The following is a 27,750-nucleotide window of genomic DNA, read 5'->3' as shown; positions in this document are numbered from 1 at the left end:
TCACAGCAATGGACACTGTGGCTCCTCTGCCCCACCCATCACTCTCTAGGCTAAGTGGAGATGTAGTGGAGTTTCGGTGCCAATTAGAGGAAAAGCACATTCCTCCCTGATGTCACGGCAAAGCAGTGGGCACTCTGGGAGTCACAGGGGTCACTGTTGTGTTGGGAGCTGAGAGAGCCCCAGACGACTGATCCCAGCTCCCAGCTCCACTCCCAGCAGCACTGAGCTTGTTGTGCACCACTGCTTAGGACATCTTGGTCAGAGTCGGCCCGGGGCGTGACCCAGGCTTGAACTCACGGTGTCTGGCTCACAGAGCTCGACGTCGGCGTGGAGCAAACACTCTTCCTGATTGAGCCCGCTGGGACCTCACCCGATCACCTGCTTTAACCTGTCCCTGGTTGTGTTTGGGCTCGCAGTGGTACTGTGAAAGGCCCGTGCTGCTGGCAGCACCGTGAGCCTTGAAAACTGCATTTCTAAAGAGCCACAAAAGCTGAAAAATTAACAGATCAAATTCTAGTTGTCATGATTTAAAGGAAGCGGGTTTTATAGAATATGAAGCATATACAGTACGTGGCTGCACTGTTTAAAAGAACATAATTGTTGGACTGTTACATAGTGTTACATAGATCTTTAAAATTCATTCTTATTATTTCCTTTTGGAAACAATTGGAAGCTTAAAACAATTTTGTTTTGGCCAGAGAAGCAGAGAAGCACTATTGTTATTTGAGTAGTAAGGAGATGATCCATCTATGTTTTCAGTCCACTTGACAGGCACTTGTTTAGAGATGATCGGAAATGAAAATAGCAATACACTGCAGCTCCTAAGGACCACAGTTAACCATTTCATTCTTAAACGAACCAATTAACTTACTAAATTGATCAAAACTTGGTGCTCCAGGGCTTTACAGATTGATGATTTAAGGGTAATCTGTACAAGCAACTCCAGTGTAGCTTTGGCTTTGTGTTTTGGATCACCTTCCTGTTGATATTTAATTTTTTTGTCCCAGGTTTAGGTCTGAAGCAGGTTGTTTGGGGGGATTGCTAGCACTTTGCTCTCATTAGACTGGACAAGCTTCTTAGTCCCTGCTGATGAGAAGCAAAACTATAACATAATGCTACCACATCTGTGCTTGAGAGTATGGATAGTGTTGATCGAGTGATGCACTATATTGGGTTTGCATCAGATGTGACACTTTGCTTTTAGGCCAAAATGTTCTTATTGTGTCTTGTCTAACCTCTAACCACATGCTTGCAATATCACATGAGCTGATATTATATTAGTTGATCAGTTGATCACATTAGTTGCTTTGTTGCAGACCCAGGTGGGATTTGAGATATATTTTTCAGTTCTACACAAGCCCCCTTTGAGAAGTTAATACTTAATCATGACGTCTCCATTTTTCTTTGATATTAATTATCTGTTTCTTCCTTTCCTTTTTTGTTTTAGCTTTGTGTGGAGGATGTTGTATACAGTATATAACAAATATCAATTACTTGTTCAAAGCATCATGAATTCAAGGTTAGAACCTGTGAAAATGGTGAAAGGGTCTGAATACGTTTGCAAGGTGAGAGCCAGCCACCTCTGGTCGATACTCTGGTGTTATAAAATTCCTCGGCTGCTTTTCCATTTCATATACCATGGTGTCAGAAATCATTTAGACCAGCTGCTTTATAAAAAAAAAATATTCACAAAGGTGAGTTACTTTAGAATTTTAATTAATCTGTAATGGTACAGGTAATGGAATGGAATGGGGCCGGTCAGTACCATTTCAAAATTAGATGAATGAGACATCAGCTGTTGTCTTAATTTCTCTCATTTTGTTTAGATATTTACCTATGAAGAATATTTTTCAAACATCAAGACAATCATTCAGATTGGTGTGACGGACTTGAGGGCTCATAGACTTCATAATTTGCTAGGTTTACAAGGATGATATGAACAAAAGTGTTATTTTCTGATTGTTTCAGCCCGTGTTTCATCTCTTTCTGAGACAACCTGTAATTTAATGCAAAGGTTAGGCTCTTCACAAAAAAAGAAGGAAAAAGATTCAAAGCATGGGAGCTGCGATCTGTTACAGAACTGCCTCCAGTCGGTCATAAAAACAGATACAGACTACAGTTAAACACACACATGCTGTAGCAATCTCCCCCAATCTCTGCTGATAACAAAATGTAGTCCACCGAGCAGATCGGGGAGATGTGAACATCATTTCACCCTTACACTGGGATCACAGACAGCGACTGATTTTGACTGTAGAACACAGATAATGTGGACTCTCTATCACCACTTAAAAAATCTTCTCGTTCTTCTTTTCCTGTTTTACGTCACATTCTGTTAGAAGCTCTCATAAACCTGATTACATTCTTTAAAATGTCTGCGAGGCATGTGTAAGGAGGACTCTCTGAACCATATTTCCACTCGTGTCACTGCTGCGTTTGAGCACCCTGAACGATTTGCATGGGCTCTGCCTGCGCATGAGCAGCTACATACGTGTCGATAGGACAACTGCCTATTTTGAAACCTGAAATCTGAGTTCGAAAAATGAGCAGAGGGTATCAGTGAAGTAACGCCTGCTGATTTCTTTTAAAATTACACTCCGCCCGACGTGAAATCCGTTCTAAATCTTTGCCTTGCTGTGTTTTCCCTTTGGGCGACAATTTGTGGCAATACAGTTGTTGATACAGGCTTGGGTTATTGGGGCTTCAGGTTTGCTGTTACATGGCTCTAACCACACAGCAGAGAGTTCCATGGCTCTCCGACACTGGAGAATAGCTGCTGAGTGGCCTGCTCTGCCTGTTGTGTAAATACAGAGCATACACAGTATAGCACCTGGACCATGTGCGGTAGTATTGGACACACTGGTGATGCTACAGGAGACTCTTTCAGTCACCTCTGACTGAGCAGTAGTATGTTTTAAAGAGAATAGAAATTACATATTATAACAGCAATTCAAAGGCTTAGAAGTTTTACTAAATAGACATCAAATTAAGGCTGTGATTATTTTTAATTGCAAAGCTGTTTGCCTTGAATAGGCTTAAAAATTTGATTGTTAAGCAAAACCTACAATAAAATGGGATCAGCACATGCTAAAATATTAAAACAAAAAATCCTTTTCATGGTACCTCTAATGCCAAAAGAAACAATTATCTTAATCATATATTTTAGTTGTTTTTTTTGATGCAGCATATTGTTCAGAGAGAATTTCAACACAATACACATTGGAATGAAAGCTCCTTAGAAAACAAAACAGAAAAACAGCACACACAAAAAAGAATTGCGCACTTAGTCATACCTTTATAGTGTGTGCTGATTATTGCTGTGGCCATAATTGAATGAACTCAAGATTGAGGTTAGTATTGTGCATTGGACGTACAGCATTTCATTGACTCTTGAAGACAAAGGTCATATTTCAGCATCATTCAAAAGGATTTTTTATTTTACTTAAAACATCTTTTATTGTTGCTGTATTGACTGTGTTGATATTACTACAGTACCTTTGCTAGAGAGTCCAAAGGAAGCTTCTGTGTTTTGCTCTGCCAACTTCAAGGTGAACACATTTTTCCTTGGCCTCTGTACTAGCACTGCATTATGCAATGTTAAAGCCATCTTTCTCATTCTTTCAAATGCAGCTCAGCCACTCACTGTTTCCAATGGGTCTATAACTTCAAAGATTACATGTCTCAAGCAGCTAGCCATCTTCATGGCAAATCTTCTGTTATTAATTTCACACTACATGGGATCCCTTTAAAATCATTTAAACTTATGCTTATCTTCTTGATCTGGGTGACACTAGAGTGCTGCAAGGAGACACAAGAGGCCTCAGAGATTAATCCCATATTGTTGCTCAGTTTTGGTAAAAAGCACTTTGCTTTGTTCTAAATTTTAGGATGAAAATTGCAGCTAGTTTCAATGTGTAGAGCTCTGAACCCACAAACACATAGTGACTTGAAGAATGTGGTCTCCACTCAGCAGGATAAAGAGTACCATAAAACCTTAATTAGGTGCATTATAAATTGGATGTTAATTATGTGTTGTGAAGCCAGAGAACTGTGTAAACACTCAGTATGTGGTCGTTCCTGCATTCTCTCTATTTCTGGATGTTTGAGTGAGGGCAGTGGAATCTGTATTTTGATAGAAAACAAAACTGCATCATGCATCCAAAGCTGCTACAAATCTTTTTAACAAAGAATAAAAAGGACAAAAACATGTGGTCTGTGTGTTTCTGATACTTTACCACACACAGGATGAATCTTTTAGTAACATAAAATTCTCATGTGGGAACACTAAAATTCAAACAGTGAAGGATAAAATATCAAACATATGGGGCTGCTGAGGTTTTATTTTGAGCAGAAATTACACGTCTGGTTTGTCACGGTCTTTACACCAACGAGCAACCCGCATCTTGCTTGGAGAAATGAAAACCAAACTGTTAATACTAATATCAGGGAGACAAAGATGTTCACAGGGAGATTTCAGGGACAGGATGTTGCTGGAGGCCAATGACACGATTCTGTAAAACCAACGATTAGGCTGTTTTGCCCCTGAACTGTACCTCAGAGTAAAAACAGCTGATATGGTCCCTTCTTTTTGTTCTCCTTCTTGCGTGAGGTGAAACCTTTTTATTTGTTCTGTGCTCTTTAAAATTCAGTATCACAAAATTTCCATGTGTGGTTTACGGAGGGGAAATTAAAAAAAAACCCTGAACCTCTATCCCAGATGGAACTATGGTAAAAAACCCCAGTTGCTTCTAGGGAGACAGTCTTCACTGTTTTCATAATTTTTGACAGTTTCTGGATGTATAAGAAAGTGTAATATCTTTTAAACTTTGAACAGGGAACTACTAATTACAAAATGAGATGTCGCAGATTTTAAAGACTTAAATGTCTTATATAGAATATTATAAAGACTTTGGTATTCCAAAACTAATTTTTTTGTCTATGTGTGTCATGACCCCAAAATAAACTAGGTTTCCTGAAAAAAATATAAAATGAAATGCACTGATTCATTCTTTTGTAATTATTTAGTGTGAGATTAACGTGTCTTCTCTATGTCACCAAAACGTCCACAAAGTGTTATTTGTAATAATGCTGATGTGATAACTGCCATTTATTTTTGTGAATGACTGGCTGGAAAAAACAACAGGTTTGGTATACTTCCTCACAAGCATCAAGGTTTGCTAGAAGGTGCTGGCTGACTTTTTTTTTCCCCATGTTAAAACGCCCAGGCAATTTTCTTCTGATACATTGTTTTCAAATGATAGATTGACTCAGTCAACTCGATGAGGCATCAAGATTCCACCTTTTCCAATAGACGGGAAGAGTTGTTTTAAATAAGCGCTGAATGCTTCAGGTGCTGAAAGCAGGTCTTTCCTTGGCACACCACACAAGGCATTGAGACACTGCCAGGTGTCTGTCTCCACCTGGTCTGTGCTATTGCACCTCTTTGCTAGTGAGCTTGATTCTTTTCCTCCAAACGGCAATATCTGTAGTCACCCCGACTAAAAACAAGCAAGGGAAAAAGTGAAAGATGTTGCTCTGTAACTAATTTAGCTCCATCTTGTTAATTCTTTGCCTGCCATCAATGACTTTTGAAGAACTGCTGGTTTTGATTTTTTCTCTTCTGTTTATTACAAAACCTTGTGCCGCTTAGGATAAATGACAAAAAGCTGCACAGTAACCGTCATCCTTTAAATTCCTTATTGGTATGCAGTATTGGTGAGAAGTCACAAAAAATAACTTCCTAACTTCCTCTGTCTGCGGTGTATCCTGACAGGAGATAGATTGGACGATACACAGCAGTTAGATATTACTGTGTTTTCTGATTTAAATGTATTTTTAGAAAAGATTTGCAAGAATTTGATTCTGATGCATACAATGCTAGGACTGGTTATATCATAGCTGTAATAACAACTGTCTGAGAGGTAGTTCTTGTGTGGAAAAAACACACCACTTAATAATTCAACAAAATATTTTGATTTATTATATAATAGCATATTAGCTAGGTACCAGTAAGTCAGTCTTGCATTACTACCAGTTATTAATTGTTAATTCCTATGCGGTTTAATGTTTGATTTCTGTTATTACTGTCGGTAGAGGTTTGTGACCCCATCGGCTTAGACATATATGAATGAATAATTTCTCTGAAAGAGATCAACAGCTTTACAGATGTGACCAAATGGAGGCAGCATTCTCCACAGAGCAACTTCACAGCAACACGACCGAGCACAATTATTAAAAATGCCGTGCGGCTTTTATTCTCCTTGTTTCCCTGCAAATATTCACCATTTATATACTGTATTTCTGCTAACACCTCAAATGCAAATTATTCAGTACTGGACAAAAAAAGGGTGTCTGTGATTTCCCTTTTCAATGGGATTTGGACATTTGAGGTTTATTGCATATTAGTTTCATTTAAACAAGTAAATGTTCAAAAATTAATCAAAAAATATTTAGACAGTATAATGAGGAAATCATTACCTTTCTTAAAAATGCATGCTGCAAATTTCAGTACTGTCCTATTCATTAAAGTTCCACACTATATTACGAAATGGTTTAACGCTACAGAAAACTGGCTGTGTTGCTAGTTTTATAACATCAAACTCCATCAATGAAACAATGCGAGTTTTGTGATAGATTTGTATGAAGGTTGAGTTTTAGAGTGCACATTTTGTTGCACTGCCTTCTGTCCCATATATTGTGATGTGGCAGCACAGCACAATTTATTTGAATTTTATTGACATTGTTTGGCAAGGCCTAAAGGAGAATTTAATCTGGAATGGTGATGAAGGAAGACGCATTGCTGCCTCGTGTTTCCGAACTGTATTGAAAAAATAAAGCAAATGCCGCCTCACATTACATCTGTCATTGGCCCATGTGATCTTGTTTGGGTGAGCAGCAGTAAAGTAGTAACAACTGTTTTCAGTAAATTTTGTGATCAATGTTCCATAAAAAGTGACCTTATGAGTAGAAAATCAATTGCTACGTGCACTGAAAGGTATGTACAGTGCACACATAAATACACTTGTCCTAAGAAGGTATTTACTACAGAGAGGAGCATCACCGAAGAGGAAATGGCCACAGAACTGCGTTTGTGTGTGAAAATTCAGAATTGTGTTTTCTTTTGGCGGAGTGTTGTCAAATTAGATCAACATAAACATAGCTTTCTTGATGTGAAGGCTTTTTTTGCATTTTAAGTAGGATCCAATAAGAACGCTGAGAATCATTTGTGATGTTTTACTAAAACTCCATTTTTGTTTTGCGATGCATAATTGTATTCAGTTCTTGTTCTAAGTCCAGTAAATTTAACCAGAAGCAGTCAAAATTACTGAATGCATCCCTCTGTGATTAGAAATCCTCTGCTTTTGGACTTGCTTTCCTCTTGCCTTTCATGCTTTCGACAGTTTTCAATGTGATAGAATGTCAAAAAGGAAAGACTGAGAGCCGGAATATACTGTCAGAGAATTAAAGGAATGACGCATGACGTGGTTGATTATTTTTCTGGTTTGCAATACTGGAGGTCAAGTAGCAGTAAGCAGGTACTGTGCTGGCTGTAGCATTGGCCGCGCAGTGGGTTTACAGAAGCTGTTTTATTGTCCTCGCTGTAAGCAGAATTTGAACTTAATATTCCATGAAATAAGGCAACCCATCAAGCCATTGTAATCGCGTCAGGTTAATAGAAGAAGTAAAATTGTCTTTACTCTCCCTCTCCCTCCCTTTCTTTCTCTCTCTCTCACATTAGAATTCGGCAGTATTATTAGAGATTTTTATATATTTTTCCTTTTTTTTTTACAGACAGACTGTTAAAATGCAGTCTGAGTGGCTGACGTAGGTCCTTTTCAGATGGCGATGACAGCTTTTCAAATCTTAATAGGCTGTTCATTTCTGAGTAGGCTTCGGCAGCGTCTCTCTCGCCCTTCCTTCCCTGCCTCCTGGTTGCTCTGTGCTTCTTGCACAGACACGCTCACGTGCCCTTTCAGTGTGACAGAGAAGCAAACATTCCGAGGAGCCATGTTTCACCTGTAGCCTCCCCCTTGTTACGTAGTCGTCTCCAGACTGGCGTCTGTAAGCCAACAATTAGAATTTACATTCCACTAACATGGTGGGGGAGTGCGGGACTGTGCTGGGTTTGCCAAAGTGTGGTACTATGGTGTATTACAAAGGCACACAGTACACGTTGGCTTCCACATCACTGAACACATGAGGCAGGGCTGGGCAGTGCTTTGTAATATAGAATGAGCGTAAGCAAAATCTTTGCAGGAAAAACGGGGAAAGAAAATAAATCGGAGGGAATCAACACTTCAGTTTCCTTGTCTTCCTTCACAATTGCAAAGGCTATTGGAAGGAGAAAGGATTAATAACTAGTGTTCATGGCATTGCCCGGCAGTGATGGTGTACTGTACATCTGCCAGATAGTTCTTCCAGGCGTGTGTGTACAGTAGCTGAGAGTGCAGCCACCATAGGTTTGAGTGGCATTACAAGTATGATGTGCTACATTCCCTCATCCTCAGCCTGAAGAACAATGTGTTTTTGACAATTTACAATTGCACTACTGCTGTGGAGTATTAGAATCTTATTTGTCTCTAAAAAAATACAAACTGATCATTAAAATATTAAAACCACTTGCATTGCCGAACAACAATATCTCTCAATCGTTCAAGTATAAGCCATTAATAATATTAAGCGATTGATAAGCGATTTTCTAGCAAAAGCAATTTTTCCAAACAAAAAAAAATATTAATCAAGGTGGTGACATACTTCATGCGGGCATGTAATAGATGAAGTTATAGGCATGTACATGTGCATGCGAAAGCCTTGTTTTCTATTTCAAAACAAGCTTCCTAAACAAAAAAATACATTATTGGAAGATATGAATAGGTGTAACAAATACAAAACCTGTAAATGTCATTTTCAAAGTTTAAGTAGCGCAAAAATACTAAGCTGATGTCTTTCGTAGATTGATTGCTTGGCTTCTTTCTAACAACACTACAATTAAAGAGAATAAGGTTGGTTTTGTATGCCAAGAATAATTGAATGGTAAGACAGCAATAAGATTTGCAGAACACTTACTGTTTGTATACATAAGGATACATTGTTGAATTGTTTAATTTAATAAATGTGGTGAGTTTAACCAAGGTATAAAATGTTTGGGGAAGGCATTTTTAGTTTTTAAGGCATAATGTAGTGTTTTTTTCTGTTGAAGCTTTGCTGTCAAATGTAATTATTAAAAACACTATGGTTAAAAAAATTAAAAAGTCTTCCCTGGAATTAGCATCTGCTTGGTCTACCAAAAAGAAGGTGTATTTACTCCTGTTGAGGTAAATAAATTAATTTTTGTAATGTTTCACAGACTTTATGAAGCATGACACAGTCATTGTGACGTTTTCGTGACAAGCTCTTTCAGTCTCGTGTTGCATTTTGAACTTGTACTTTTATTGCACTACCTGAATGCTCTTCATGTGCAACTAAAAATCTGTTTTTGCTTACTAATATCCTTGCTTTCAAATTGTCTGTTTCTTTAAATGATGTTATTTGTTGTTTGTGCTATTTAAGTGTGACATCCTTGCCATAAACCTAGACATATTACTCTTTGCTGCCTAGTTTTAAGGTCTTGATTTCCTGTAAAATAACAATGAAGACACATGGAGGTTTAATTAAGTGGTTCAGACAAATGTAATTTTTTACAGATGTGTAGAATTACCCAGGCTGAATTAAAGATGGAGTAAAAGGAAAATAAATTTAGTGGTTTCGAATTGGAGAATGTTTTAAGAGGAAATTATGACTCTAGTGCTATTGAAGACTAATTTTGAAATAATTACGTGTCGTTTTCATGACAGTTTGGAATAATTTGGTAATTGCCTCCGTGTTCCATAATTTTGTGAAATGATTGTCATTATGTGTATAATAATATTTCTAGTGGTTAGATGGCATTGTGGAATTTGCAACATCATGAAAATCATCTAGGAAAAAACTAACAACCCACTCGGTGTGTGTCAGTTCGATGTTGATGTTTAACTCTAGGATACAGATATGAAATACTATACTTATTCAAAAATGCACTTAGGGTGTCCCAGACCCAGAGTAGTATCCTGGGATTAAAATGCCTTATTTTTTAGTGGAATATGTAAGCCATGATTGCAGACATTCCTGACTACTGAACAGCTCAAATCCAACATCTTCCTCTTTGTAGACAGTCTTACTAAAATCAAGGTTATCACGGTCTAATGTCTGGAAAATGATCCTTTTTTTCATAGTGGAATTAAGAGGTTTAAACTGAAATTTAACAGTTATTAAGACTTGAGGTTATGGACCCCGTATTTCCAATTTCTCCATTCAAACAATTCTTTTTCTCAAAGCAATGTGATTCTGATTGTGGATGACGACATTCAGGCATTTTACCTTTGACACGGCCTGTAGTGGAGAAATCCGCTGGAGTCCTTTGTGTTGAGCAGAAGAGGAGTTTATTGTATATTTGGCCAAAGAGAAGCACCCTCCTTGCAATTAGGAAGATGGTTCTAACAAGAAAAGTTACAGCTGACCTTTTATACACTTACTTGATAAGGAATACAAAGAGCTTAAGTCTCAGAAAGAAAAAAAACTTCAATCTTAATTCATTTCTATTGGTTAAGCAAACTTCTACTTTAACTAGGAGATGTCTAAGTAATTGAGCTATATCAGTGTTTTCTAAAACCAAGTAGTTACAATTGGCCTTCTACACAAAAATAATTCTTTGGGATTCTTAAAACAAGCATTCTTTGTGTCTGCAGGCCCCTGGTCTTATCAGCAGCAGATACAATTAATGTTCGAGCTGGGGTATTGCTGAACATGCTGTACAGATAAATAATTTTTAACCCTTCAGGCAATTCAGTGCTTCCTCAAACTCACACAGTTAACCCCACTCCCTGTCACAATGTAGCCACACCTGAAGCAGCAGAGCTGCTAGAAAGGTTTCTGACATGAAAAGGATGTTTGGTCCACCTAGTTAATTTGGTTGCTGGAAATTAACCTGAAAATCTCCCAAAGGCATTTCTTGTAGGACACCAGGGAATGATCTTTGACAACATGTCTGGGTATCTTGTTGCAGCCTCCCACAACTCTTTTTGCAAAAGAGTGCATACTACTCTCAGTATTAAATGTGATTTCCTGTGATTTCCACTTGTGTCTTCTGGTTTGTGTTTCACTGTTAATTCAGAAGACAAACATTGGGTTGACTGAGTCACCTCCTTGTAATCTTCTCTGTTCAAGACCAAAAAGGTTCACTTCTTTTATCCAGCCAGTGTAGAATACTTAATTAAGCTTGGAAATTTAAACACATTCTTTCTCTATGAAAAAAGCAACATAAAACTTCCTCTCTGTATGTCTCCCAACCACCAAAAAGTTTTATATCTCATTCTGAAATGCAGACTAGCATCACAGTCACAGAGATCAACTCCATTGAAGAACTGTCCCACTTCAGATCAGTACTTTTCTCAAATCACAGACCTGAAATTCACTGCCACTCACTGCTGAGTCTAACACATTGAGATGCTCTTCCTGCTACTTTCATCCCAGCTGAAATCCACACCCTCTTACATTGCAGGTATCCACTTCTTTGTAGAGTGAGTTTCTAAGGCGTGTCCCAAGGAAATATGGTTCTTGATTTACTGACCTGTGCAAGGATTTACAATCAAACTTAGCATATGCTTTCATTTGTAGTTGCAAAAATAAATGTGTACATTTTTTTTCTTTCCTACCAGTCTGATGGAATGGTGTCACCCAGCAAGTGAGACAGAAGGGACGAGAGAAAAGAGAGAGAGAAAAGTGCAATTCTGATTTATAGCAGGGCCAGAGATCAGAGCCCTGAAGGTGCTAAGGTAGTGCTTCAAATAGAGATTGCCGGTGGCCTCCTGTGTGATTCGTGACCCAAGGTGAGGCACTTAGTGATTTATCTTTCCCACGATCCTCTCATCTTCCCTATACTCCACTCCAGCCTGCGGGCTGAAGAGAGGCATCTTTGTAGCTCAGAGAGACTAAAATGGTCTAATATTTAAAACACAGGGTGTGACAGTCCCTCCACAAAGAATAAAAAAATGGAAAACATACTTGACTGAAGTGAGGAAGTACTGTAGCAACTGCAAAATTGAGTATGAGTGTGCTACTGAGGCCTTTGAAAGCTTGATACAGCTATATGACACAGCTATTGTAATGCTCCTGCAAAAAGCTTATTTACTGAGAAGTTACAATTTTGACCTTTCATCTGTTTTGCTGGTGGAATATTGACTATCTAAATTTCATTTATTTACATTCAGAACAATGTGTTCGCCGGTCTCAGCAACTCAAGCCCTACCAGATAGACAGATTGTTTGTAGTAGAGGCCTTCCTGCCACGTGTGTTTCAGAACTATGAAAGAAGAACCAATTGTTGCTCTCCATTTCATCCCAGATAGCAATTTTCAGTGGCCCATATTGTTCTAAATTGAAATTTAACATTAGTCTTTAATGGGCCTGAACTCTGCTAATGATAACTAAAGTGTAGGACAGATCTTATGGCTCTAGAGATCACTCAGGCATTTTGAAGATTCGGTTTGAAAGAACAACATTGCTAACTAAACTAACTGTATAGTTTTCCATGTGACACAGCTGTCCTTGCCTTGGACTATTTATTGAAGAAATGTCCTCATCTGAGAAGGTTTGATGCCAAATTGAAACCGCCAGGTTCAGCTCTGTTATTGTCATCTGTCCAGATGACAGGTGCTCTGATTTACCATATTTCATCACATGGAAGTACAGATAAGGCTGGTTGTGTACAGGAATCCTCCAAGAATGGCCTTAGAGTGCTTTTCTGTGCAATTAAAACAGACAAATGTGACAGGAGCATTATGGGTTTTTTATTCCTAAACTTCCTTTTTTATCCATCAGCAAACCTTATTTAAATCATCAAGGAACTTCTCTCTTACTTCAAAGGCTTGCATTCAAAATCCTACAGTAGGTGCGGCAAAGTTGTTATCATGACAAGGAGGGTTAATTCTGCCTGTCGGACTCTGCTCTGTGTTTGGTGTGGATGCAGTCAGGAGAAATAAGGGATCTGTGTGAGTATGTTGAGCCTGAAAACCACAGACTGGCCATCAGGTGTGGTTAGTCAAAAGTGATAATTGGCTCCCAGTCTGGTTGTACCTTTTGAATACAGTGTCTCCCACTGTGGGTGTTAGTTGTAGCCACAAGGCAGGGCTGCAGTGCAGTGGGGCTGGCTTGATCTCTTGAGGCTCAAATCAGCACAGTACACAGGGGGCCGGCTGACCTCTGGCCTGTGACCTGGGGCCAAGCGTACACAGCCTCTGTAACAGCCTTCTGGACCCGCTGGCTATCTTCGTTGTACTTGACATTGGCGGTTCATTACATCTTGTGATCAAAAATGTGTTTAACAGCTATTAAGTGCACAAGGTTTTTATCTTGCTTCACGTCTGTTGTTTGGTTATTATGCCTATTTATCAAGAGGCAAGAGGGGAAACTTCTACACACTACACACTACACCCTTCTAAAGTCTTTGTGTCTCATAATGTATTTATAAAATATCTATGTTTAAGCTGACTACAAATAGTATGAGAAATTCACTCCATGGATTTAAATAAGGAAGAATCGGAGAGCGTCTTTGTTCTTGACCTGGTGAAGATTTGAAGAGGACCTGCGTAGTTCAGGACCCTGTGCAGACGGTGTAAGTGGAGAAGGACAACAGGGAAGAGACGTAGAGGATTAGGACGGGTTGACAGACAGTGGGGCGTGACGGCGGTGAACTGGTGCTCGGGGGGCATAGCGAAGGCAAACAAGTCCAAACAGTCCAAGGGGGAATCCGGGGCGCAGTCCAGGGTCCAGGAACCGGGAGATCCATCCGAGACGAGACAAACAAGGTTAAAATCCGGAACGGGATCCGGAACAGGAACAGGGAATAAAACCAGGGTAACGAGGCCAGGCGCGCCAAGCCCCAGACTCAGATGGTCAGGATGCCATGATGAAGCCGCTGCCATTGGGTCTCTCCTGGACCCGTTGGCAGGTGGGCTTCCGGGGGTCCATCTCCCAGTGCTGAGCCAGGAATAGTGACGATGTGGCAGACTAAACAGGGGGCAGGTGCACATAATCAGCTAAAATACGAAAGGGTCAGAGCGCCCTTAAGAGGAGGGATGACGATCGTGACACCTTGTGCTTTTTGTGAAAAAAAAAAAAAACTCACCACACACACAAAGCCCAGTACAGTTAGAACAGCCATAGCAGTGTGAGGAGATCCTGCCAATACTGATTTCGCAGAAGAGGTAGCCACATGTAATTTGCAGCTTATCCTGAATGTATCTCTCTGACCCTGACCCTGTGACCCTCGTCTTTGACAGTGAGTTGTGTCTCTGCCTTGCTCAACTGCAGTACTCACTTCATATATTAGTGTAGCTATAAAACTAGACTGCTCACATGCCACGTTCTCTGAGAACCAATCAGTGACACAGTACACAGTATTTTTATACTATTGTATTTTCAGCATTCAGGGCTCGTTGAAGGTGAATGAAGGAAGTTGTGTGTGATTGACTCAAGTATGGTAGTTGGTACTGTATTATTATGCCATCTCTTTTTCTGAATCAAGATACTGATGAGGCTTTCATAGATGTGTATTTGTAAAAGCTTTACATCTTTGTGACTTCACCTTAAAAGGAGGAAGATATTCCCAATGTCACAAAATAAAATAAAAAAAAAAATCAATATATTAATGTAGCTTTTAATTAGCATCCTGAACCACTGTCGACTTATCCGTAATGTTTTCTCACTAAAAATGTGGTGGTAACTTAAGGCAGTGGAAAGAGTTTGCTGAAAATGCCCCATAGTCTTTTTTTTAAAAGCCTGATGATTTCCTAGCAATGAAACTGTGACATGCTTTCTTTTAACACATCATACTACTGTATATAAGCTGCAGATACTCAGGTGCAGAGCAGTCTTATGATTTCAATTGGGAGAGCCCTGTCGGAGTCTGGGAATGAATAAGCAGATTTCGAAAGGAAAATGCAATTTAATCATCACATTTGAGCTCTTAGGGCTGGACAGCAAATTGCCGAGGCTCTGAAGTTTGGCAGATAGCACTGGACCTGTAGTGACAGAGGAAGGGAGAGAGGTCGAGGAGAGGTAAGGGTGGGGAATGTGGGAGAACAGAGACAGTGGTAGGATTTATTCTGTCACTTCAGCTTCCTGACCAGTGTAATTGGTTTAAGGGTCTCTCTCCCCATCTCCTTATTAACGTCAGCATTCTGGACCCTTGCACAGAATCAGCCTAATTGATATCCAGTAATGTATTTGTCAACATAAGTTTCAGAGGTCTATGAAATAACTGGCCCCTGCCGTCTAGCCTGCCAGTGGATGTGGGGGAGGAATTATGTAGCCAATTAACGTTTATCTGTGTATGTGTTTGTTTATTTGATTTCAAATAAATATAATGATCAATGTGCATTAACATTTGTAGAATATCTGTCCATTACAGCTGTGTATGTAGTGTGCACATGATAAATTATGCTGTCATTTCTGTAAGTCAATTAATTGTAAAACAGCAGACTGCTTCTTTAACCTGATTTGTGTATTTTTAACACAGGCGAAATTAGCACACAAAGACACGTACGGAACGTCCAGTGAGACTTGCTATGAAAGTCTGAGGCAAGACAGTTCCTGACAATATTCTCTCTCCTTGTGCTTGTGGGATTCCAGAGGCCCCTGTGTGCCTATTGGCCTCAAGCTAAAATCAGCCCCTTGGTGTGGATGGGACTCAAACCAGCAAATTCTCTGATTCGTGACTGGCCTAATATGTCAGCAGATGTGCTCTTTTAGCAAGATTAGTCTCTAAACTCCCAAGACAGGTGGAGTTTTTTGTATCAAGCAGGACTGCCACTTTGTCACAGTATATATATAAAAACAAGTTCCATCTACTTACTCAGCAGATCTAAACTGTATCAATTTTTAATACCACACCTGACAAGTTCACTGGAATATATCCATGGCCTTATGAGAACACAGAAGGCATTATCAAAAAGTTTGTGTTTGGAAACACCTAAGATGAAAAACACAGAGTCCCCAAATACTTGTCTACAGCAAAGCTGTCTCTGCGCCCTTTATAGACAGCAGCCTGGAAGGAAGCTGACATGCGTACATATTCATTGTTCTTGCCGAAAGTCATGTTTATCTGTCAAGGTCGTGATTAGGATGAACTGTGCTCAGGTACGTTATTGAACTCCCCCACCCCCCTTAAACTGCACATGGCATCAGAGAAACAACCAACAAAACCATTCAACAGTAAATCAATTGATTCCGTTTCTTTCTTCTGCTACTTATGTTAATATTTTCAGGCATTACAACAGCAGCTCATAATGAATTCTGTTAAATTAAAGATTTTATTGTTCTCCTGCCATCCCCTGTCTTTGATCAGCATGCCAATTACGAGGAGTAATTTTCCTTTTTTTAAAACAGGATCACACAAAAGGAAGTTTCTGCAGAGTGGAAAGAAGTGACATGCCAGTGACAGATTCTTTTCTAATTTTTTGTTTTATCATTACGATTATACACACGCTGCATTTTTATTATCCTTTTTTTTTTCTTTCTTTCCTAAAAAAATATGTTGACTCAATTGAAAATGTCACCCAGGAATATTTAACCTGAATGGAAGTGTGTTGACTCCGCTTATGAGAAATGACAGATAAGGACGCAATCTGTCTTCATCTTTGCAGATGTACACAGACAAGTGCGCGTCTCTCTAACTAGTGCATAAGTCTAAAAATAAGTAAATAAACTAACATGCGGGGGGGCGGCCTTTTTCATAAACAATATATGAGGTGCTTTTTGCAAGTCAAATCCTTGAAGAATCACTGCTGGATTGCCATTCTGTGCCTTTTAAGAAGGGAGCTTGCATGCGAGGGAAATGGGTAAGAAAAAGCAACAGCAAGGGTGTTATTAATAAACAGAAAACTGCACATTAAGGAGATAACAGGTGACATGAAAATTGCTCCCCTCACATGCCCCTGGTGGTGCAGAACCAACTCCCAGAAGTGGCCAAAAGATATCCGCTTGGCCAGCTCCACTTCCTGATGCATGCCAAATCACTATGTGCCTGTGTCACAGGCCACATGGTATATTGGAGTATTTCTGCATTATGGATCATTTTGAAAACTAAGTTTGCTATCAAGACCGAGGATAAAAATATAGCCTTTTCTATGCTTTATTCATTTATGTGTAGATTGTGCACACATGACTTGTTTTAGTATTGAGGATGGTCAGCAAAGTGCATTTAAATGCTTCGGAAATGCATCTCATTCCTGACCTCTGACATTTTGTCCTGGCCTTTCCTCAAGCAAGATTGCCAGTTGTGTTGAACTGTAAGAAAAAAAATGTGATGATTTCCTTTATTTTGCTCATATTTTTCTGTGGCTCTAATGTCCTCTGGGAGCTTAGGCTGAAACTGACAAACTCATTTCATGTCACCTGACCGACACACAGGACCACAGCCTCTGGAACTGCAAGGTGTGGCAGAAATGAATGCCTCTCGACACCTCAACAAGCTTTTGTGCCATGCTGGCTTAATGTTGTTCACCCTGTGGTTCCAGATATTGTGAAAAAGGCAACTGCCTTCCACACCCCTGTTTTGAGTAAATGGAGAAGAGTGTCTTGATAGGATGAAGATGTTTTTCCCTGACGCAGTCACACTGATGAATCAGTCAATAAGCTGTAAATACCCTCACTCAGCCTGCACGGCCTCTTTACTTGTCTTCGGACCTGCATCATTGTTATACTCCGATACAGAGGGCTCTCCCCCCTGTTTACCAGCTATTCTTTAATCTAGCTTGTCTGACACACGGTGAATGGCAGGTGTCCTGTGGGATCTGTGCACACCAGGGGAGAAGTACTGTTTGCTGTTCCCCGATTCATCTTTCAGCTCTGCGTCCTGAGTACATGTTCACTACTATTATTCTTGTTTAAAGAGCAACTGTCATCAAATTCTCCTTTTAATGGGGTGTTATTTTACAGAACCCTAGCCTGTTATTGATGCTTTCCTTTTAAAGAGAAATCTGAACTTTCCACTACGATCTCCATTTGTTTGTTTGTTTTTTTACTTTTGAATTAGAGTCCTGGGTGCATAATTGAAGCTGGAGATGTTTGTTGCTCATTTTTCTTTGTTTTAATCACCACTCTTAAAAAAAAGGCATTGAATATTCCTTAAATAGAGTTGAAAAACTATGACTCAGCCCCCATACATGTAGCTTTAACTAGCTGTTCAATCTTCTCTCCCTTAGTGCTTATGTTTGGGGCACACAGGTTCAACTTTATTAGCTCCAAGTTCAAATTCTGTCTTCTTTTCTACAGCCTTTGTTTCAGCTGTGAAACCAGGCAGCCTCCAAGTACTTCACTGCTAACCTCTTGACTAAACTGCCTTCCTTTCACTCAGAGATTAGACTGCACTGACTCCCCGTCTCTGAGCTCTTTCTGTAAAACTAAACTGCCTTTTAATCCCCCAAGCCCAACCAATATACATCATTGCCTACCTGTCCCTTAGCTCTACCTGTGAGATTACAGTGCCTTGCTTCTGCTCCTTATCTATTATTACACTCCGAACTCCACAATTCCAAAGCCCTTCCACACACACACTTCCCCGTGTGCACACACCTGGAATCTCATTGCACGTGGAAATCTAGGCCATTTGAACCAAGTGGCTGTGTGGCTGCATGAAGGCTCACAGGGGGAATTGAAGGTGAATTAAAAGTAAATTAGCTATCACAGCCATCATTCATCCACCTGTTTTTCTATATTTTTCTGATTATCCCGCCTGCCCCTCAGCCTCCCCACTGCCACCACCCCCCCATCCTCTCTGTGTCCAAGAGGCATTTAGACTAATTTCCAGCTCTCTGCCCCAACCCCTCAACACACATTCACAGCCAAGGTGAAAATCACTTTATTTTCTTTAAAAAAAAATCGCAAAAATATGTATACGCTGTTTTATGCATTTTCTGGGTTTGACGGATTTTTCTCTGAATAAATAATTTACACCCAGTACTTCCATCCATTTCACCTCCAAAGGTACTGTACGTTGCTTTCTGGACCCCTTAAATGGGACACAATTTCGATTCCTTCAGATCTTCTGACCAGACTTCCCTCAGATCAAAGCACCTCACAGTCTCTTCACTCAAACACTCCCGAACCGCTCCTGCCTGCCCCAGCTCTGTAGCTGTATGACCTGAGTTATGGTGTGCTAAACTCCCTTATACCTAATTTGCAACACCTAGGCCCCGCTGCCTTCCAGTTGTATTATGAAGACAAGGTTCTTTTGTCCTAATTCCCAGAGCTAATTAATGCCACTGGTACTGTTATGAATTCGTAAGTTTAAGAGCCGTATGTCAGTAATTTTGTGTGTGTGACATTAACCTGATGGGTCAGGCAGGTACCAGGGAGGGGGCTGCCCATTCCTGCTGCTGTCTGCCTGCGGTCTCCCATGGAAAACCTGATTCCTCTCCTTAATTCTCTGTGCATCCTTCCGAAAAGGGAGCAGAAAAGACAGGGAGGGAGGGGGAGAGAAGAAAACAGCGGCAGAGGCAGCCGGAGCCGTCTGTGAATTGGTTTCCATGCTCGCATTGACAGATCGGCAAAGCAGTTTGTTCTACCAAATTTAACAATGATATATCATTATCGCAACTTTGGGGGAAATCTATAAAATCAATGGGGCTGTAGGTTGAGAGGGATTAGTATTGCTTACACGCTGAGAGGGTGTCAAAGCGCGAGAGTATGGATTGAGTCACTGCCCGGATCAATGGCATTTGTGGACACTAAGCTCAATAACAAGCCTTTCTTGAACAAGGGAAAAAAAGAAAGAAATAGATGTAAAAAGCAAATTTGCCGGGAGAAGAGCTAATATCCTGTATGCGGCTCGCTGAGCTCAGGCTGCATCGCTGCTGGCAAGAGAGACGACGAGAGTGGGAGGTGGGGTGAGGGGGACAAAGAGATTCCTCAGCTCAATAATAAAAATTATTATTGTAGCTATTGTAATTATTATTACTGCATCATTGTTGTTAAAATCAATAAATCACAGACGTTTCATTTTTTTTTTTAGATACGAGAGAAAAAGAAGCCAGAAGGCTGTTCTAAATAACTACATACCAGGCATTATAAGTAATGTATTATAGGAAATGTAACTTACAGTGTGCTTTGTACAGTATGTGCATTTTTTTAAAATTTTGAATGGTGGAATTAAAGCATGCTACTGCTGAAATATTGTATAGATTTTCATTCTTTGTATTATTTTTTAAGCTAGTGTTCCAGTCACAGGATCTTGCGACTCCTATTGAGCACTGATTGAGAAACAAAGGCAAAATATTTCCCCTTTCAAAATAGTTCAGACTCCATTCATGAGTTTTGTCAAATACATAGCTTTTCAAATCCAGTTTTCAAAATTAGAAAGCGCTGAGATCCTTGAAAGATCATGAAAAAATATTATTGGCAAGTCTTAAAGATGAAGTTAGAATGCTGTATTTGAAAATAAAAAACAAACACATGATATTTCAGCTCTGAAAAAAAGTGTCAATGACATGCATGCGCTTTTCAAGACAAGCAAGTATATTTTTTCCCATGTTTTCAGTAGTTCAGATAAAACAATCAAATAGTGTAAATTAAATTGTGTTCAGTAAACAGTGACCTAAATCAAGCAATGTTAATCCTTTCATTGTTGTGGATCTAAGTGAAAATGGAATCCATATCGTGATTTACGTACTGTACATGTATTTACATACATGCAAACAACAAAAAAACATTTTAACTTTCATATCTGTCATCTTACATATATACAAGAAAAGCAAATTCTGGTTTTATATCTTAACATGTATCCATTATTTTTTGTCCTACATATAGTAGGAGTATAAGACTGTTACATGAAACATAGTTCAGTATATTTGAATATTTTTGTTCATATAAATTAAATAAGATAGTATCATATTGGATTTAAAAGTACACACAGAACAAGGAGGACTTTCAATGAAAGCAGGAATAATGTGCTGATAAGAAGGTGAATATGATGATAAAACATTATTTATAAGCACTTTTCAAAAACTTAAAAGCACTGTAAAACATTGCATGCAATGACATGCATACCAGGAGTAAATCAGATTAAATTGACTAAATAAAACTAAGAGTCCAACTAAATTATACATTAAATGCTTTAACAAAGATAGGTCTTCAAAGCAAGTTTTAAAAGCGTTCATACTTGTAGAACTTCTAATGGTTTTTTATCCTAACTCTACACATCTAAGTGTATGGATGAATTTGCAGTATTTTGAACAATCAATATGTTCTGAACATCATCCATACTCAAGTACGTACAAATCTTATTTCATGTAAAAGTAGAAGTGAATTATTAAAGTCACTTTTGCATATGTTGGAATACTTTACTAACCGCAGTAAATTCTAAGAAAGGAGAATCTCCACAACCCACTGGTAGGCTAGGACAATTACGGCAAGCTTATCAATGTGTGTAATTTATCATTATGATGGTAATGTTTGATCTTGCAGAAATGTATTTTGATTTCTGTGGAAACAGAATGCAGTGCTGATTAAGAACTGTCAGGAAGTAAGTTGTGAGACCAAGTGAAATGTCTTTACTGCACTGAAGCAAAATTCCATGGGGTTTGTGCTACAGTATAGTGGATAATGGGAGGTGAACGAGCGAAAGGGAGTGATTTTGAGGAAAAAAGGGAAAGGAAGATGAGAGATAGAGACTGAGTGAAGAGTGTGAAAAAAACGGGGAGAGAGTTATAATGAAAGCGCTAACTACTCTGAATGGGGGCAGTCTTTTAGTCTTTTTATCCCTCTTGTTTTGACAGAGATCAGAGATAGACAGAGAAGGAGAAAGAAAGAGGCATAATTAAACAGCTTAATGAGTTTGTAGGTCTTTTGTAAGAGGAGAGGGTTTTAAAAAAGAGGGAGGTATTTTTTCTAAAAAAAGGAGAAAATCTTCTCTTTCAAAGCTGTCAAAGAAGTTTCTAGCGGAGCAGTTATCACAGCATGTCAAATTGCTCCAGCTTGAGAAATAATTTGGATTTTTTTTTCCCCTAGACTGGCGAAACAAAAGGCACCCCCCTGGTCTAATTTGCCCCACTAGGGTCTCTCTGAGTGGGGGGTCTACATGGACAGAGAAGACCCTGTCTGTGTGTACGTGGATTAGAGGGGAGGGCCAAAGAGCCTGAAAGCAATTTTACTCAAAATGCTGCAATTGTCCCAGAGATTGAACAGTGCAGAGCAGCAATGCTCATTTTCCCCATGTTTCATTATCTCTTGTGTATTTACTTATCTTTGTCTCAAAAAGAAAAATCTAAGTGTTTAAAGGCCCCCTTTCATGCGAAGAAGGGTTTTCAGCCGCCATAGCCACACTGACATGGGTGTGTTAATGCAGGACAGTTACGTTATGAAGAGGATATGAATAGCAAATGAGTACTTAGATCAGTGATTTTGTAAAGCTGAATTTCACAGAGATCCAGTGAGTGTCCTTTCTTGTACGTAGTGCTGTTTAATTAAGAAATCATATTAGGACATATATGTATTCCATGGTTAACCAGTTATGTAGGCATAAAGGAAATGATTTCTCATGTTCTTCTTTACCATTGATTGTGTATTTTCTCATGAATCTCTTCACATATTCTCCACCTGTGTAATTAATTAAGGTTACAAGTGCTAATAATCCACAGTGTGCAGTGTGAACCATTATCTTACACGCTGTACGTAATCAGAAATCAGGACATTGCTAAAGGTTATACAGTATGTGAAGTTAAAATTGTACATTTATTAGGTGAGAATAGGGTGTCAAATATTAGAATAAATCGTATATACAATTCTCGAAACTGTTGGTAAATCACCACTTACTTTTACTAATACCAAAAAGGTAAATTATTCATTTTTGGGGATATAAAGATGTACAGAATAGAAAGCACAACAATGTGATCTCACGGGGTCAGTGATAATTCCGTTTACGATGATAATTACTTCATTTAATCTGTAACTAAATACATTAAAAATCCTCCATGATAATCTTGTAAATTGATACATTTGTGCCGTGCTTAGTGTTCCCCAGTTGTTTTCAGTGGCATCAGGTTTGCTGCTTTGGAAATGTTTGTCATCATCATTGAGCACTGTAGCTGCAAGGCAATTGCTCCAGAATTCACCACTGTGGTGGCTGTGTCTCTCAAAGTCTTCCTCAGCAGTGGTGTTTTTCAGGTAGCTATGGTAGTGAATCTTGCAGTCGAAAACCCAAAGTATTTTGCTCTGCCTTTTCCTTCCTGTGCTTTTTTTTTTTCTCCTCATCTGCTCCGGCGATGGTATAACAGTGTTGGAACCTGAGACAAGAACCTTTGTCCTCCCAGTAGCTCACAGCTTCCTAAAGGGACCAGCCCCCTTTATTAGAGGCAAGTCACTTTGATATCGTTGTGCTGGGAATAGACATCATCTGTACTGAGTGGACAGAATAGTGCACTCCATTTTACATTACCCTCTGGCACAGTGGCTCAGCACATTAGGCTGTGATCTAGTGTATTGTATTGAACTGAACACACCTTTGCTATAAACACAGCCTAACACTTCATGATTCTGGCCTACTTAAATGCAGCTACTATTGGTCTCAGGTTACCTGTCCTAAAGAAATTGATAAAATCTGTCAGGAGAGAAGTGTTATGAACACACTTGTGTGTGTAATTAATAGGAGGTCACAAACTGACATCTTAATTTGTTAAGGTCCTTGCTTTAGTGCCCAGTCCTTTTTTAATATTAGATATTCCTATTCTCATTGGTGTTTTGCCCAGATTGGCTCATATGACTTATGAGCTGTCCTTAAGGCAAACTAACCCAGTACTGGCTTACACTTACGTGATTTACAAGACTAGACATACTCGTCTTTCATAATGTCGGGGGAAAGATGTAATAAAAAGCGTTTCTTTACAAATTCCGGATTTTGTTTTTCCACAAAAAACTGCATGCGCAAAAATGATCTTTTCTTCCTGCTTTAACAAAAAAATAATCAATACCAAATTCTGTTACACAATAAATGTAAAGCTTGTGGAATTCTATAATGTATGTTAATGGAGTAGGAATAATATTAATAATTAAGGGTTAGTTATTTAATACTGAGTGGAATGATAATGGAAACCTTTTTGAGAATGAAGGATAACTGTTTTGTCCACACATTAGCACACAAGAACCAGAGAAGCTATGTTTCTTTCTGGTTTTGTACAATTAGAAAGATTCTTGTTTCTTAAATGTGCTTCTAAGCCTCGCTCACAGGGTTGAGCGTTAGGGGAAGCTGTTGGCAAATGTTGCCAATAAAATTTGTGGGCAGGAGCAACATTGCATGAAATGGACACACAGGAGTAAGGAGAGGCGAGGATCTAGAAATGATAGCTTAACATTTTATCATTCTGTTTAAAGTTTCTTTCTTTCTAGCAAATATTCAAGCCCCTGGCTGAATCTCTCCATCTCCCCATACAGACAGATATCAGCTACTGCTATAGTTCATCCTGCAGTGCACCTCTCTAGGAATGAAAGAGAGTCGTTCTTTATTAGAAGCCAGAAATGGGCATTCATATAATGTTTTAGATTTTCCTACAACAATAAATAATAAAAATAAGAGTTACCCAGCCTAAGCAAGCAAAATTCTGGAAATGGTGCAGTGGTTGGCTTTAGGCCCCTCTTGACTAAGGCTATAGATAGATTTCACTGTAAGATTTAATTTTTCTTTTCTTCAAACTTAATTACTGATATTTCTCTTTAATACGTGGCTGATTTGAGAGAGATAATTAGTTGGGATATTGAGGAGGGCCTCCAGGGGCCCTCGGCCTGCAGAACAGGCAGAGGCAGATGAGGGGAGACGCCATCTTTTCAAATTATACTGGGGGGAGAGTGCTCCCAGGCAGCTTATGCAGCTAAGGCCTTGTAATTAAATTGTAATTTAACCTGCCGACTCTGAAGCAAAAGGGGCTAGGCTCGGCTGGGGATGCGAGCCAACTGACAGGATTTACACTTAATGAAATAATAAAGAAACACTGAGATATTATTCTCAAGTAAGAGGGGCCGCCTGCATTTCGGCTCTTTATTTGTCCCTTTCTTTATCATTAGGGGACCCAGGGTGTAAGTGGTGTGTAGGGTGGAGCACCAGCTGAGGGCAGTGCATTTCATATACAGCACTGGATATATGCGTGTACACTATATCTATCAGTCTATCTACAGTCATTTCTCCCCTGATTAATTAAAAGTCTATTGTTGGTAGTATTATGGAATAATTAAGAGATTTCTCTCTTTAAACTGGATGCTGAGGATAGCACATACAGTGGCAAACTGCCCACCTCAAGGGAAAAGCAAGCATTTAAAAAAATGCCTCCTCAGTTATTTTCAAAATCCTACACAGGGCCCTGTTTGTAAAGCTTTAAAAATGGGCCTCTTGCAAGGTTTTTGTTTTAGAGCTGTTTACGATAACATTTGATCCCTGCTAACCATTGTGCCGAGGTTGGCAAAGCAAGGCAAAGCCCAGCACATTTTTAAAGTTCCACTTTTTTGTTTTGTTGATTAGAGATCCCTCATCTATCCATTCAGCTATCTGTCCGTCTACATACCTTCAGCCATTTCTGAGTACCCTTTGATCTCAATGTCTTTGAATAAAAATAGAGCCAAAGGTCTATGAGATTAGAATCATCAGAAGGGATTTTTGGTGCACAGCCCACCTTGTTATTGCGGCGTTAGTTATGGAGGATCTCTGAGTTTTATTGAATGTACCTGTTAGTTTCAAAGAAAGCACCTCCAGCAGTGTAACACATGCACAGCAGTAACTCGGACCAGAAACTGCTGGCACTGCTTGCGTCCGGAGTTCTCCAGACCAGCTATGGCTGGCCACACTCTCCGAACACTAGGCTTGTGAATTCAGGCAGCCTTGTGTCTCCGTCTTGCGCGTCTCTTACAGGAGATGGAATTGCCACTGGCTTCATTTCCCCCTCCGCTAACCCCCCTCTTCCACCCCCGCCCTGCCTCACTTCCTCTCCATCCTCACCTCACTTTTCTGACAGACCGGCCGAGTTAGCAGTCCCTACAAGCAAAGAAAGGTAAAATGACTAGACCGCAAATGACAGGTGTAGTTAAAATTGTGAAGCAGGGGAAGGCCCGAGGACAGATAAGCCCGTCTACCGTGTAGTAAACAGAAGAAGGAAGGCAAACAATTGTTTGGGGCTTCATGTTGATAACGAACAAAAAAAACTTTACTTTGTTCAGCTTGTTCTTATTCTTTTATTCAGCCTAGTAGTGGTTAGACCTATCCTTGAAGAGTTTAATTAGTAGATTGTTAATTATGCTCCATTAACAGTAAATGGAGGAAGAGTGTAATGTCTTCTGCTCATTAATTGTTAAAATTAATTGTTAAAATATTGGCTTGTTGACAGTGAATATATTTTGTTATGGATGTCTTACAGTGTGAAAGCATTTTGGTGTACAGTTTAGTGAAGATTTATTCTGTTGTGTTTTTTTATTAATAAATCTTTTTTTCTAAATTTTCCCTGAATTAATGCATTATGCATATGTATATTGTATACCTTTTGATATTGTATACCTTATGAATTTAATGAATTGTATTGAAGCCAATCTATGAATTGGCTTCATTACACTGCTCTCCTCCCCACTGAGAGCTGGTGTGTGGTGAGTGTTCTGGCGCACTATGGCTGCCGTCGCATCATCAAGGTGGGGCTGCACATTGGTGGTGGTGGAAGGGAGACCCCATTACCTGTAAAGCGCTTTGAGTGGAGTATCCAGAAAAGCGCTATATAAGTGTAAGCAATTAGTATTATTATTATTATTATTATTATTATTATTATTATTATTATTATTATTATTATTATTATTATTATAATGTAACGCACAGCTCTGTGTTGACAGTGCTCACTGGTCATCTTTACTTTTGAGTTTGGTTTTCAAATTTAATTGTCTGTGGTTGTGGGTTTACGTGGAAGTTATTTTATTTTCTTTCCGTCTCCTCTTTCCCTTTCTCATTTTAAATACCCCCTTTTTTCTCCTCTCATTTTCTGCCTCTTATTTGTCTCCCCTTCACTCCTTCTCCACCTCTTGTTTAAAGGAATCAGATTTGCTTGACATCTACTGGATGGAGAGGCTATGCCAGAATTACTTCTGCTGCACTGGCCTGGGTCACAGCAAGCCTTTTTTTTTACTCCTTCATTTATTTATTGTTTTAAAGTGAGGCTTTTTGACATTTTGTGTCTCCACTTGTCCTCAGGGAGCAGAGTGGACTGTGTGTGTTTGTGTGTGTGTGTGCGCGCGCGCGCGCTAGGTGGGATTGCTGCTTTGAATGCCTCATACGCATTCTAGCCTGTGGATGCAGGAGACCTGCTTTCTGCTCAGAGAGGCCGCACAAAAATGCATGCAGTTCTGAAAAGCGTCCTGTCCCCTCCCCTAGAGAAGATGGCTCCCTGTATTTGCACAAACACACAAACATGAAATACACACTCAAAACACACGCTCTGTCTCTGATCCAGAGTCCTAGAGGTAGTGTCTGTTACTAAAACAAAATGCCAAATAAATATTGGTTTGTGTCACTTGTAAATCTATGAATTTTTCTTCTTAATAATCAAAAGTGCAAGTACTGCAACAAATGATAAAAATAATAAGATAAAAGATGATATTACACAAACTGCTTGGGGCAGTGTGTTTAAGCAGATTTGGTTTGTGGCAAGGTTTGTGCATGTTC

The 27,750-nt window shown here is 39.4% G+C and overlaps 1 protein-coding gene and 1 long non-coding RNA gene across 2 annotated transcripts in view; one reads left to right on the top strand and one right to left on the bottom strand.

The window, feature by feature from the left end:
• The window catches only part of zfhx3b (zinc finger homeobox 3b), a 371,071-nt gene that overhangs the window by 34,933 nt on the left and 308,388 nt on the right, over positions 1–27,750 (top strand). The gene's annotated exons all lie outside the window — the stretch shown is intronic.
• On the bottom strand, positions 4,323–10,717 carry LOC148644424 (uncharacterized). Its single transcript, XR_015928665.1, has 2 exons — positions 10,396–10,717; positions 4,323–5,498 (listed from the first exon to the last, which is right to left on the bottom strand). It is a non-coding gene; the product is annotated as an uncharacterized LOC148644424 (long non-coding RNA).

This window comes from Lepisosteus platostomus, chromosome 20 (assembly GCF_059453375.1).
Source record: "Lepisosteus platostomus isolate fLepPlt1 chromosome 20, fLepPlt1.hap1, whole genome shotgun sequence".
NCBI classification, from domain to species: Eukaryota; Metazoa; Chordata; class Actinopteri; order Semionotiformes; family Lepisosteidae; genus Lepisosteus; species Lepisosteus platostomus.
The sequence above is the reverse complement of the archived record's forward strand: the minus strand, read 5'-3'. Positions and strand labels throughout refer to the sequence as shown.